Here is a 12,210-nt window from a genome sequence, read left to right on the forward strand (position 1 = left end):
CAACAATTAAAATGTAAAAAGTGTGAACACTTAGTTAACATTATTACATATTAACATTATTATATAAGAAATTAACATTAACATGTAAAAGAAATACTGAGAATTTCCTTCCATGTTTTTTACTCCAATTGAGCTAAATTCAGACATTAATAAGAACAAGATGACAACAATGGAATTGCAAAATATAGCTCAGGATAAATTTTTGTTAAAATACCATTCTTCTTTCCAGGAAAAGCAAGACACTCCACACCTCTTAGAACTAAGGAATATATAATCTGACTCTTAGTCAACCAGGTCTACTGCCTCTGGCAATGATCAATTTTTGATGTGCAGATGAAGGCTAAAGGCTTCAACAATGTACCTAAACATTTTGGGAATGCAGGAGGCATTAATGAAGAGGCTAAACTTCCTTTGTTATTCTGAAGATCAGGTTAAAGCATAAAAAATAGAAAATCCATATGAAATCAACTGCATGGTTGCATTGTGTTATCATGCTACGTATTTATGCCATAAAATTTACAGCACGTTTTCACATATAAATACTTTATTTATTATCATCATTCTTACTTTATATTTAGTATAAAACTATGTCTTCAGCATTGAAAAAGAAAATGCTGGCATTTATCTGTGAAGTGTTGAGCCACCTAAGGATAAATAGCATGTATTGGGGTATCTATGCTTACAAACAGATATAACGGTAAATCAGGATGCAGCTAGATGAATGATAGAATTAACCATTTGGTATGTGCAATGAGCAGATATTTCCAGAGGTTGATCAGGTTATGCAGAGTGGTTGTCCAAATACTGATTGGATGCATTAAAAACATTTGCGAACCTGGAGCTAAGCACTTAACTGTTAATAGAAGTGCTGCTCATTTTCATCTATTAGCTTATCATCTCCTGAGTGACAAGGGGACCTCAGGTCAAGTTACAAAATAGTTTAATGGCCTTGCAAAAAAGGATCTGCTAAGAGAACTTGTTGCCAGCTAGACAATAACTTCAAATATGTTTGAATGACACTCCTCAGTTTAAAAGCCATGCATGATAGATATTCAAAAGACTGATAGATCTCAATAGATGTGAAATATCTCAAAAAAACTTTGCTGTAACCTTTATGAATTCTAATAAATTGTGAAATTTTGTTATGAATCAACAGTGGGCATTTTGGTTTCATGTATCAGAAGATTTTGTACCTTCTGTATTGCCACTCTCAACGATTGCAGAAGAAACATTTTCTAGTGCCTTGCAAGGGCAATAAGATTGGTAAAGTCAGAAAATCATGTTGATTTAGAACTGGATTAATTTATACAAGTATTTGTTTTAGCTAAATATACTCTATAGCGCTTAGATAAACTGTGGGTGGTGTAATATGCAGAATAGAAATCCTCAAAAGTTTTACTGCCACTGCTTAGAAAGTGGGTAGGTAAGAGGGCCAAATTCACAGCTATCTTATTTCTTTTCTCTCTTTTTCATGCTGAGGAAAAAAAAATAATTTTTAATAACAAATGGACTGATGCAAGTTATATCCAGATCCAGTTTACAGTTGGACTAGTTTGATACCAGCATTTATATCTGAACTAACTCGAAATCACAGTTGGATTAAATAATGTTAACCACTGAAATATAATTCCTTACATAATTTTTACTAAAAAAAAGAAAAAGGATAACATCACTTTAACAGCTTCAGTTCTATACTATGATAATGAACTTAATCACATCTCATACTTCAGGGTTTCATTTAATAATCTATAGAGGTCAGGGAGGATTTGTCTTTGAGGGACAGTTTGATCTCTGGGATTGGATTTTTTCCCCGGTTTCCTCTTAAGCATATACCAGCCTTGGCCATGTCTGTGCACTGAGATGATAGATAGACTCTATCAACTGCTAGTACATGTCATACATACCTTTCTCCCCTGCTTGAGAAAGGATTTTTCCACTCTTTTAGATTGGCAGGACCCTTTAAGGGACTTATACCTTCTGATGTATTAAGTGTGATTGACTTGCTGAGATAACAGGAACATATTGCTTCCTTGCCAAACATTGAATGCTGCCTTCATCTCTCCTGAAATTACTTTTCCAGAAGTACTTAACTTGACTAACATCTGGTTTTCTTATTATATATCTGGCAAATATCTCAAGAACCTATTAACTTCCTTTCCAAAATCTAGAAAATAGGTTTATCATGACATAAGGTCTTACAGAGTCTCACTTGGAGCTAAAACTAAGATACCCTTACATGCAGGGCTGGAGAGGGCCTCAAGAGATCAAGTCCTACCTATGACAGTCACCTAATTTATCCAGTAATCCGTCATAATGTTTTGGTACTTTCACATAGAAGAATTAATTAGGAGAACTGAACGTGACATTTTGAATTTCAAAAATAATTTTGATCTGTACCAGAAATTGATGACTGTCAGGTAAAATCTACTATAAGTGGTAGTCAGGAGAAATGTAGAAATAAACTTAAAGAGACTAGTTTGGGAAGCATCTGCAGTAGCAAAAACTGTGTCTACCATATGTTGTTGGCTGATTGCTTATGTTGGAAACTGTTGAGGCTAGAGCTTACCCAGAAAGAAAAAACCATGAAGCTATCCCCATTTGTATCAGTCTTTCTAAAAGGGCTAGAAGCTATTCAGGAAAAGATGAAAATACAGAAAAATAGGTGAAACATAATACAAGGCAAAGGGTGGGGGCAAGATGCAGATTAGCTGTGAAATAAATTTGGCTGCATTACTGAGGGTTGTGCAAGCAGCTAATCACACACACACACACAAAAAAAAAAAAAAAAAAAAGGTGACTGAGTATGCAACTCACTTTTCATACAGCTCTCTACTGCTATCCAGCAATAATGTCTAGAACCAATCCTGACAAGCATGCTATTGTGGAATTGTACTTCTAGTTTCAATTACTGGCACTTCTTTAATGGCTTTGCTCCTGCTTTGGGATTTCTGTAGGTATGTATTTATTCATATAATCTCCTCTCAGTCAATAATTGTACCTGCCTGCCAAGGGCCAGCTCTTTTTTTACATTTATGAAAAAGCTGTCCTTTTTTCCCTGCTGTGTTTTGTGAGTCGGTCTACATGCTACTGCTCCTGAGACCCTCTTTCATATTGTTTGTTTTTATTTTATCCCATGTTTTTATGGAAGGTAGAAACATAAAATAGGTTTTTCAGTATCACATCAATGAGCTGGATGTTCATTTCTTGTCCTGAGTTAATAAAAGATTAACATATGGGGTTTTTTTCTCAATGACTTCTCAATGTCCATGAATTAGAAGTAAGTAAATGAAATGGCTAAAATATAGTAGCTGTTTCATACATGGGAGAATTTTAAGGTTACTACAGTCAATTGCTCTAGCTGTGATATACAAAGTAAAGCAGCAGCAGGTCATTCCAGTGGATCTGTAAAGGCTGAGGTAAAGACTTGTTTTCCTTAGCACCCTGTAAATGATTAAGTCTTCTCAATGGAGGATTCCACTGCCCTCACTCCACACACTCCATGCACAATGTGTACTGTTCCAAAAAGCGTAAGTATAATTTATGACCTGTGAATTAGTTTTATTACACTCCCATTGAGAAAGATATTTAAGAAAGGTTTTAAACAAACTACTCCAGCCACTTTCAAACTTTAGACTACATATTCCACATTATCCTCATTCTCCAAATGCTATGTAACAGCTAAGAAATGCTTTTGGTTGCTGTTGAATATTTTCTGAGTATGTGTGACAGGTCTTTTTATATCCAATAAAATCTGGCAAAATAGAATTGTGAGAAAATCTGGAAGAATAGTTGGAAGGAAACCACTCATAGATAATAATATTTGTTCATTTAATGTGGCAGCTTACCAAACTTCATACGATAGTGTTGTCAGAATTTAGAAGTGTGGGGAAGAGAGGGTATTGGGGCTTTTGCTATTTCTTTGATAGTTTGCTTTTAAGATTTTTAAATAAAATTGTCTGAATTTTTTACTTGTAGACTGCAGCCTTCCAGTTATAATTCCAGCTTTCCTCCATTTCACATTCAACTACTTTTTGTTTCCTATTTATGCATTCAGGAGTGACCGGAATCTATTAACTCTTTCAATGTCTTTGACCTGGTGTTCAAGAGTAACTGTGCTGATGTCCTCAGTTTTTCTCACATACTGGACAAGAGTCTCCAAAAGTAAATAACAGCTGCAAAAACCCTAACCTAGCCAAGGCTGTGCTCTATTTTAAGAATAAACACAACTCTAATGGTGCAATTGCAGCTCTGTGGTCTGTTTACATCAAAAAGAATGTGCAATAGCAATTGTTTCTTTCCAGATCATAAAGAAATACATGAAAAAATGGCAAATGTAGTGGGATACGATGTAGTGAGCTTACAGGAAGAGATAACTTTATTTTTGGTCATTGGGATCCACTACTTGGAAAAAAGGAATGGTTTTACTTAAAGGAGCACATTTCCCCTTGACATGGGTGTAACTGATCCCAAACACCTCCACTGTTATTAAGAGAGTGACCCCAGCTGGAGTACTTCAGAATGTCTGCTGATGCTTTGATGTGACTAATATTTACTTTTAAAATAAACATTGCTTCAGGAAATCTTTCTCCTTACCTCCTTCTTTCAGTGGCTTTAGGATTTTCTTTTTATAAAGCAGTTACTCAAAAGTGAAGTGAAAGCGGCTGTGGTTAGTGGATGAAGTAAAATCACAAATGACTTATAAGAAGCCAAAACCACAAAACTTGGCAATTAATCCTTTTATTAATGCATCAGCTCCACAAATTAATTCTTACTGCAAGAAGTATGTCTGTGTTGTTGTTTTCCCTTGGAAATGGAAGTTTCCACAGAATTATTGCTTATTTCATCTTTCAAAATGTAATATGACCCCAACCATGGCTTCTTTCCCCTTTACTTAATGCAACTGTTCCAGACATTATTTCACTAAATGTCTCAGATTAAACATTCTCTGTCAATTACAGATGATAGAGATCTGCTAAGATAATGAGTGCTACTACAATGCCTGCCTTAATTGCTACATTATAATCTCCAGACCTGAAAAGCTCCAGAGACCACTAATACATAAAACGCCTTTCAGCTATGCAGGTGTGGAATTCATTACAAGTTGTTTCTCCCCCTCTCTCTGTTTCTTAACACACTCTTTCCTCTCTCTTTTTAAAGAGGGAGATGTCCCAAATGCCTTGGAAGTGTGCCAGTGCCTTGGGGTTTTGCAGTAAGTTGAAACATCATTTAAAGTTTAAGCACAATGCTGCTTTGAAAGCTCTGCAGAACAGAGGAAAAAGAAAGAAAGCATGACCAGAAGGGCTGTTCAAAGAAGAACAACAAAATGGTGACATTTTTGCAAAAGTACTGCTGCCATATTTTTGTTTAAGGGGAAACAATCAGCTTCAGAATGATTTTTGCCATCTCTCTGTAAGGACAACTGACCAAAGGACAAGCAGCAGCTGGGTGGTCTTTTTTTCCCCCTTTTTTTTCCTTAGCAAAGCAGAAACATGCTGAACAAGAAAACATTTCTTTGAATAGACATTTTTTCCTGAAAGACAAACCTTTTCAGAAGTTTAGAGTTGGTGACCGGTTCAATTATTCCAGCAGTTAACTCATCTCTTTGTTCTTGTATCAAAGAATTTATTGCTGTAAGACATTCACAATCTCTGTAGCAAACCTGAAACAATGTAGAGTTATCATATGCAAAATCTCAGTTTATGCTGAGGTCACATTTAGCACAGATGAGAAGGAGACCATGAAAAGGATGTGATTCAAAGCTACTTTTTTTAAGTTTCACTGAAAAGGCCATTGTAGCTGATCTAAATTACATTGACTGCAGCAATCAGGTAGGACACCTCAAATCTGTCCTTAGTTGACCCTTTCTATGCATGCTTCTCTGGCTCTGTGCAACCATGGGAACTCATTCAGGGTGGGAGAATCTTCAGTCATCAGTTAAAGATAATTTTCTGGCTACTTTCTAGCTATTATGTGGGGAAAAGCATAGAGTGACAAGAATAGAAGCTGATGTTTCAACTCAGAATCAATAATGTAACAATTATTGCATGGAATCATGCTGTAGAATGAAAGACCAGAATGGAAGCCATCATCTAAAGAAACACATAACATTTCATGTTCCTGGTGATGGAGATGTTCTTTACTCCTCTACGTCTGGAACACCTATGTATGACATCAGACACAGGCCTGACTTTCAGCTGCATTTATAGCTTCTGCTGAAAATCCCAGTGCTGCATTGCAGTGGGCCACTTCTGTACAGTGACCAGCGACACTCTAGAGTTATGTCACTCTTGGAATTAACTGAGCTTCACTGTTTGGTTCGTTGGGGTTTTCTACTGGTTTGTGTAATTAAAAATCATTTTACTGGGAAAAGTCTCCTGCGATTGCATATATTGTTTTACATGAAAACATTGTGAAGCAGACAGTTCAAAACATCAGATAAAGCAACATTTAACTGTAGGTAATCTAATAATTCTTGTAACTGGATACGAACATGAAAATTAATGGTGAGTATAGAAATGTCACTCCTCCACTCAGTATGTTCCCCTCTAGTTAGAGGAAAGGTTGCTGAAGAGTCTATTCAGGTAACGTTTTTGCTTGGTCTCATACTTGGTGTCACAAAGTGGACCTTCCTCATTACAGACTCTTTAAAGTTCCAGTTTCTATAGTATTTAACAGTGCCAAATCCATGAGCCCCTTCCCAGGTAAAACTGTGAAATCAAGTGTTTAACAGTGCCAAATCCATGAGCCCCTTCCCCGGTAAAACTGTGAAATCAAGTATTTAACAGTGCCAAATCCATGAGCCCCTTCCCCGGTAAAACTATGAAATCAGTGGGAATTTTGTTTAAACAATTACTTTACAATTTAGCCAGAGCCCAGTGTGGAACCTGATAGAGTAATTCAGTCAACTTATCTGTTGAACTTAGTGTAAGATCTATCTGTGAAAAGTTAACTCTGGCACTTTAAAAACTATAAGGAAGCAGCTATTAAATTTCAAATAGTGCAGGGTAGAAGACAAAAAAAAAAAACGTTTACCTAATTTAAAAGACCTAACTCAGTGCCAATGAAATGTGCATTGACTTTAAAACTAAGAAAGTCATTATTTATCAGATCTTGATCCAGTACTTAATATATCACTGACTTTAGGGCACGCATTTTATTTCCCCAATTTTTGGATGATGCCAGAGGTCTGTTAGCTTTTGGGCAACACACTTTCCAAAGACTTGCCAAAGATATGATGGCTGAAGGTCTGGGAGAAGCAACATTCATTAGGTTCCTGCACATGGCATATGGCAATTTAAAGCTTTTCTGGATTGATGAGAACTAACTGAGCACAGAGGTGACCCAAAGTCTGTATCTGCCTGGTAACCATAACACAGACCTGTAGTCTGGTCTATCACACACATTAGATTCAGGCAGCCTACAGATGCCAACTAGCCCTTTAGCATGCAGCACAAGGATCCTTTTGTGGAGGCTTTGTCAGCTCCACAGCAGGGGTACAAGAGCATGTGAAATGTGTGCTAGTTGGTACAGACAGATGTGAGTACACAACAAGACCAGTCATAGGGGTAGCTCTGAGCTTCCTTCACTGGCTTTCTCCCACGTTCACTCACGACCACACAGGAGACTGAATCCATGTAATGTGTTACCATTAGGTGTTTGGTGGCTCACATTCATGGTTCAAGCCTCTGCTTGAAATAAAAACTTATAGGCCATGCCACTTAGCCCTCAAGCTTTTACTTTTTTCCACGTATACTACATGCATGCAGCAAGGCTTTTCATGGTTTTTAAGCCGGTCCACATGGTAGGTGATTTTCTAAGGCTGAGCTCTACACCCAGCTAAAGTGTATGGTGATGAAATTCTACCCAATGAACCATCATTAACTTGCCCAACAAAGAAATCTCTATAGCATAATCTTGCACTTTCCTGAACCTCCTAAGCACTGAATCTGAGGACTCCTGAACCTCCTAAGCACTGAATCTGAGGACTTCTTAACTACCTTTGCTCTTCATCTAATGTATTAAGAGTATGTTAAAAATGCAGTATTTGCATGTTGCATAACATACAGCTTCTTGCATGTCCATATACTTCCAGTAAGTAACAAGGTAAAAATTTGAAGGCAAGAATCCTGTGATTCCCTTGACCACCCAAAGAGGATTTAAATTAAATGTTTAGAACTACAACTAGGTTTTATTCACTGAGATTTCCTGTCCTCGGGGGGGGGGGGGGGGGGGGGGGGGGAAGGAAAACTAACTTTCATATTCTTAAATCCAAAGCTATAGGTCAGATGACCGTAGAGGATCAGCAGATAGCTGAAAATCCTTCTTAGTTTAAAGGACCTGGTTTAAGTTTTGTAAGGAAAATTATAAGCAATCTAAAGATTTTCACATGTGAATGAACATTGAGTTTAGGCACTAGGGTACAAATTTGGATTAAACTACTCCTGTAGACCCAGTCACAAAGCAAGGCAGCTGAGCCAGGCTTTACTTCAGACACAGTTTTTATCTAAGTTATATTCCCTGCAATATCTGCTAGCAGACACTCCAAAGAGTCCATACTCAAGGCAGCAAAAGTCACTGAGTACAACATGCTGGCAATCTATTGATAGTAACATACTGATATGATTCTTGTGCAGAGTATTCAGGACAGTGATACAAGTCCCAGCTGCATCCATTGCAATGTCCCTTTTCTGTGCCCTTCAACTGCCAGCACTTTTGATTTTCACAGAATCACAAATCATAGAATCATTTAGGTTGGAAAACACCTTTAAGATCACCAAGTTCAACTGTTAATCCAGGACTGCCAAGTCCACTACTAAACCATGTCCCTAAGCACTGGATCTACACTTCCAGGGATAACAGTGTTTAAACACTTCCAGGGATGGTGATTCCACCACCTCCCTGGGCAGCCTATTCCAATGATGGACACCCTTTCTGTGCAGAAATTTTTCCTAATAACCAATCAAAACCTCCCCTGGCATAACTTGCTGTTTTTTCTTGTCTCGTCACTTGTTACCTAGGAGAAGAGACCAACCCCACCCTGTTTACAGCCTCCTTTCAGGTGGTTGTAGAGAGCAGTAAGGTCCCCCTGAGTCTCTTTTTCTCCAGGCTAAACAACCCCCATTCCCTCAGCTGCTCCTCTTAAGACCTGTGCTCCAGACACTTCACCATCTTTGCTGCACTTCTCTGGACATGGTCCAGCACCTTTGCGTCCCTCCTGAAGTGAGGACCCAAAACTGAACAGTGTTCAAGGTGTGGCCTCACTAGTGCCCGGTAGAGGAGGATGACCATACCCTTAGTCTTGCTGGCCACACTGTTTCAGATACAGGCCAGGATGCTGTTGGCAGCTTTGTCCACCTGGGCACACTGCTGCCTCACGTTCAGCTGGCTGCCAGAAGGCACCCCCAGGTCCTTTTCCACCAGGCAGCTTTCCAGCCACTCTGCCCCAATCCTGTAGTGTTGTGTGAGGTTGTTGTGACCAAAGTGCAGGACCCGGCACTTCTCCTTGTGGAACACCATGCAACTGGCCTTGGCCCATCAGTCCAGCCTGTCCAGATCCCTCTGCAGAGCCTGCCTGCCCTCCAGCAGAGCAACACTCCTTTCCAACTTGTTGTGGTCTGCAAACTTACTGAGGGTGACCTTGATCCCCTTCTCCATATCATTGATAAAGATATTAAACAGGACTAGCCCCAGTAATGAGCCCTGGGCAAAACCACTTGTGACCAGCCACAAGGTGAGTTTAACTCTATTCACCACCACCCGTTGGGCCCAACCTCCCTGTCATTATTTTTTTTCCCAGCAAGGAATGTACCCATCCAAGCCATGGGCTGCCAGTCTCTCTAGGAAAATGCTGTGGGAGATGGTGTCAAAGGCTTTACTAAGGTAGACAACATTCACAGCCTTCCCTTCATTCACTGGGTGAGTCATCTTGTGTAGAAGGAGATCATATTTGTCAAGCAGGACCTGCCTTTCATAACCCCGTGCTGGCTGGGCCTGATCCCCCAGTTGAACTGCATGTGCTGTGTGATGGTGCTCTGGATGATCTGCTCCATAACCTTCACCGGCACCAAGGTCAAGCTGACAGGCCTGTAGTTCCCTGGATCCTCCTTCCCACCCTTCCTGTAGATGGGCATCACATTAGCTAACCTCCAGTCTTCTGAGGCCTCCCCAGTTATCCAGGACAGCTGATAAATGATAAATAGCAACTTCACAAGGCCTTGCATCAGCTCCTTCAGTACCTTCGGGTGGATCCCATCTGGCCTTGTGCGCATACACTTGTGCATCTCTGAGTGGAGCAGTAGGTCACTGTTTCCTCCTGGACTGTGGAGACTTCACAGTGCCCCTTGTCCCTGTCTTCCAGCTCAGGGGGGTAGTACCCAGAGGGAAGATGCTCTTGCTATTAAAGACTGAGGCAAAGAAGGCATTAAGTACCTCAGCCTTTCCCTCATCCCTTGTGGCAGTGTTCCCCACCACATCCAATAAAGGATGCAGGTTATCCTTGGCCCTCCTTTTGTTTCTCGTATATTTGTAAAAACTTTTTTTTTTTTTTTTTATCTTTTATGGCAGTGGCCAGCCTGAGTTCTACCTGGGCTTTCACCTTTCTAATATTTTCCCTGAAATGATTCTATTATTCTCCCTTCTATGATTCTATGTTTGTTTCTTGTACATTTTGAAAAGCAGTACAGTTTAACAGGATGTGTTTGGAGGGGTGTGCAGGGTTTGAAATGGGGTCTTTCTTCAGACGAAGATGTAATTGAAAGCTTCATTTTAACAAAAAGAAAGCAAAGTAGGTCACTAATCTAATGCAAGTACTGGTTAATAGCAGGTGTATAGGTTGAGGATATTTGCATAATTCAAAGGGCAACTGCATGTCTACTTCACAAATTTCTCCATACATTTGACACTAATAGAATGTCTTCTCACTTCTCAGAGAAAGAGTATGACACCAGATGAACAAGACAACGGGTCTGTTTTCTGCAGGTGGCCCTTCCCTGTGGAATTGTAATATATTTGTTAAGGAAAGTATTCCCTTTCCATGCCTGTTTTATAGAAACAAAGGTGATTTCAGTCTCCAACAAAATCCTCAGTCTATCCTGAGCAGTAACTACAAAGAAGAATCCAGTGCTAATGAGCTTAGAAAACAGGGTCTATTGACAGGCTTGTGCACTTCCCTGTTTCTGAAAACAGTCATGAGAACCGTTGTCACATTTCACCATTTACTTGTTGTCTTCCAATAAAGGTGTTAGATTAACAGCCTTGAAGACTTCTCCTGTTTCCCTCAAGTGCATTTATCTTAGTTATTTATTACCTGTAAAGTTTACTTTAATAAAGGGCTTGCTCATCATCACACAGCATTCACCTCTAGATCAGGTATTCTGTCAGTGAAAAGGAACCACAGAAACCCAAAAAGGTCATTTTTGTGCAGCTTATTATTGTCATTCCAATAGGAATTTTTCTAGAAAAGGAAAGAGCAAGGGTAAAGGTAACAGGAGGGAGGAAGAGGAAAGGATGAGGACAAAAGCAGACACTTCTGGGTAGAGACCTAAGAAAACACAGGAACAGCATAAGACACCACACCCCAATCAAAACATTGGGAGCATTTGCTGTAAGATGATTTTTAACTACCAGGCCAGAAAAACAGCTCTAATTTTAACAGTGCTTTGTCCAAACCAACTGAGGTACCTGCATATAGTACCAGAGGAAGAAAGGAAAGCCTAGAAGACTTCATTTGGTTGGGTTTCTTTAATCTAGTTAGAGCATTTAGGCTTTCTGACCCTACTCTTGTACTTGTGCATAAACTCATGCAAATGCAATTAATGGACCTTTATTATAACCGTTAATGGAAAAATATGAAGAGACTTGTGGCCTCTGAATGCTAAGAGTTTTTCAGGTACATGCAGGTGACATTGCTCCACCTTCAGGTCAAAATGTGTCGTGTTTGTGTAAGTAGAAATGAGCAGAAGACCTCATTTTTTATAGTTGGGTACCTGTTGAGAGAACCAGTAAATGAACTTATAACCAAGCCTACTGATCTCAGTGAGTGACAGAGCAATCACCCTCATTTTCAATTCTTGCTTTTATTTGTTTAGCAGCAGCAAAAAATTCAGTCTAAAATAGTTTAATGCCAAGACATCTCCCTTTCCAAGTTATCATCTTCAGCTCTGGGAATAGTGTTATTAGTTAATTGAGATAATACATTTGGCAGAAAGAGAA

Source organism: Falco peregrinus, chromosome Z, assembly GCF_023634155.1.
Source record: "Falco peregrinus isolate bFalPer1 chromosome Z, bFalPer1.pri, whole genome shotgun sequence".
In the NCBI taxonomy this organism is placed as follows: Eukaryota; Metazoa; Chordata; class Aves; order Falconiformes; family Falconidae; genus Falco; species Falco peregrinus.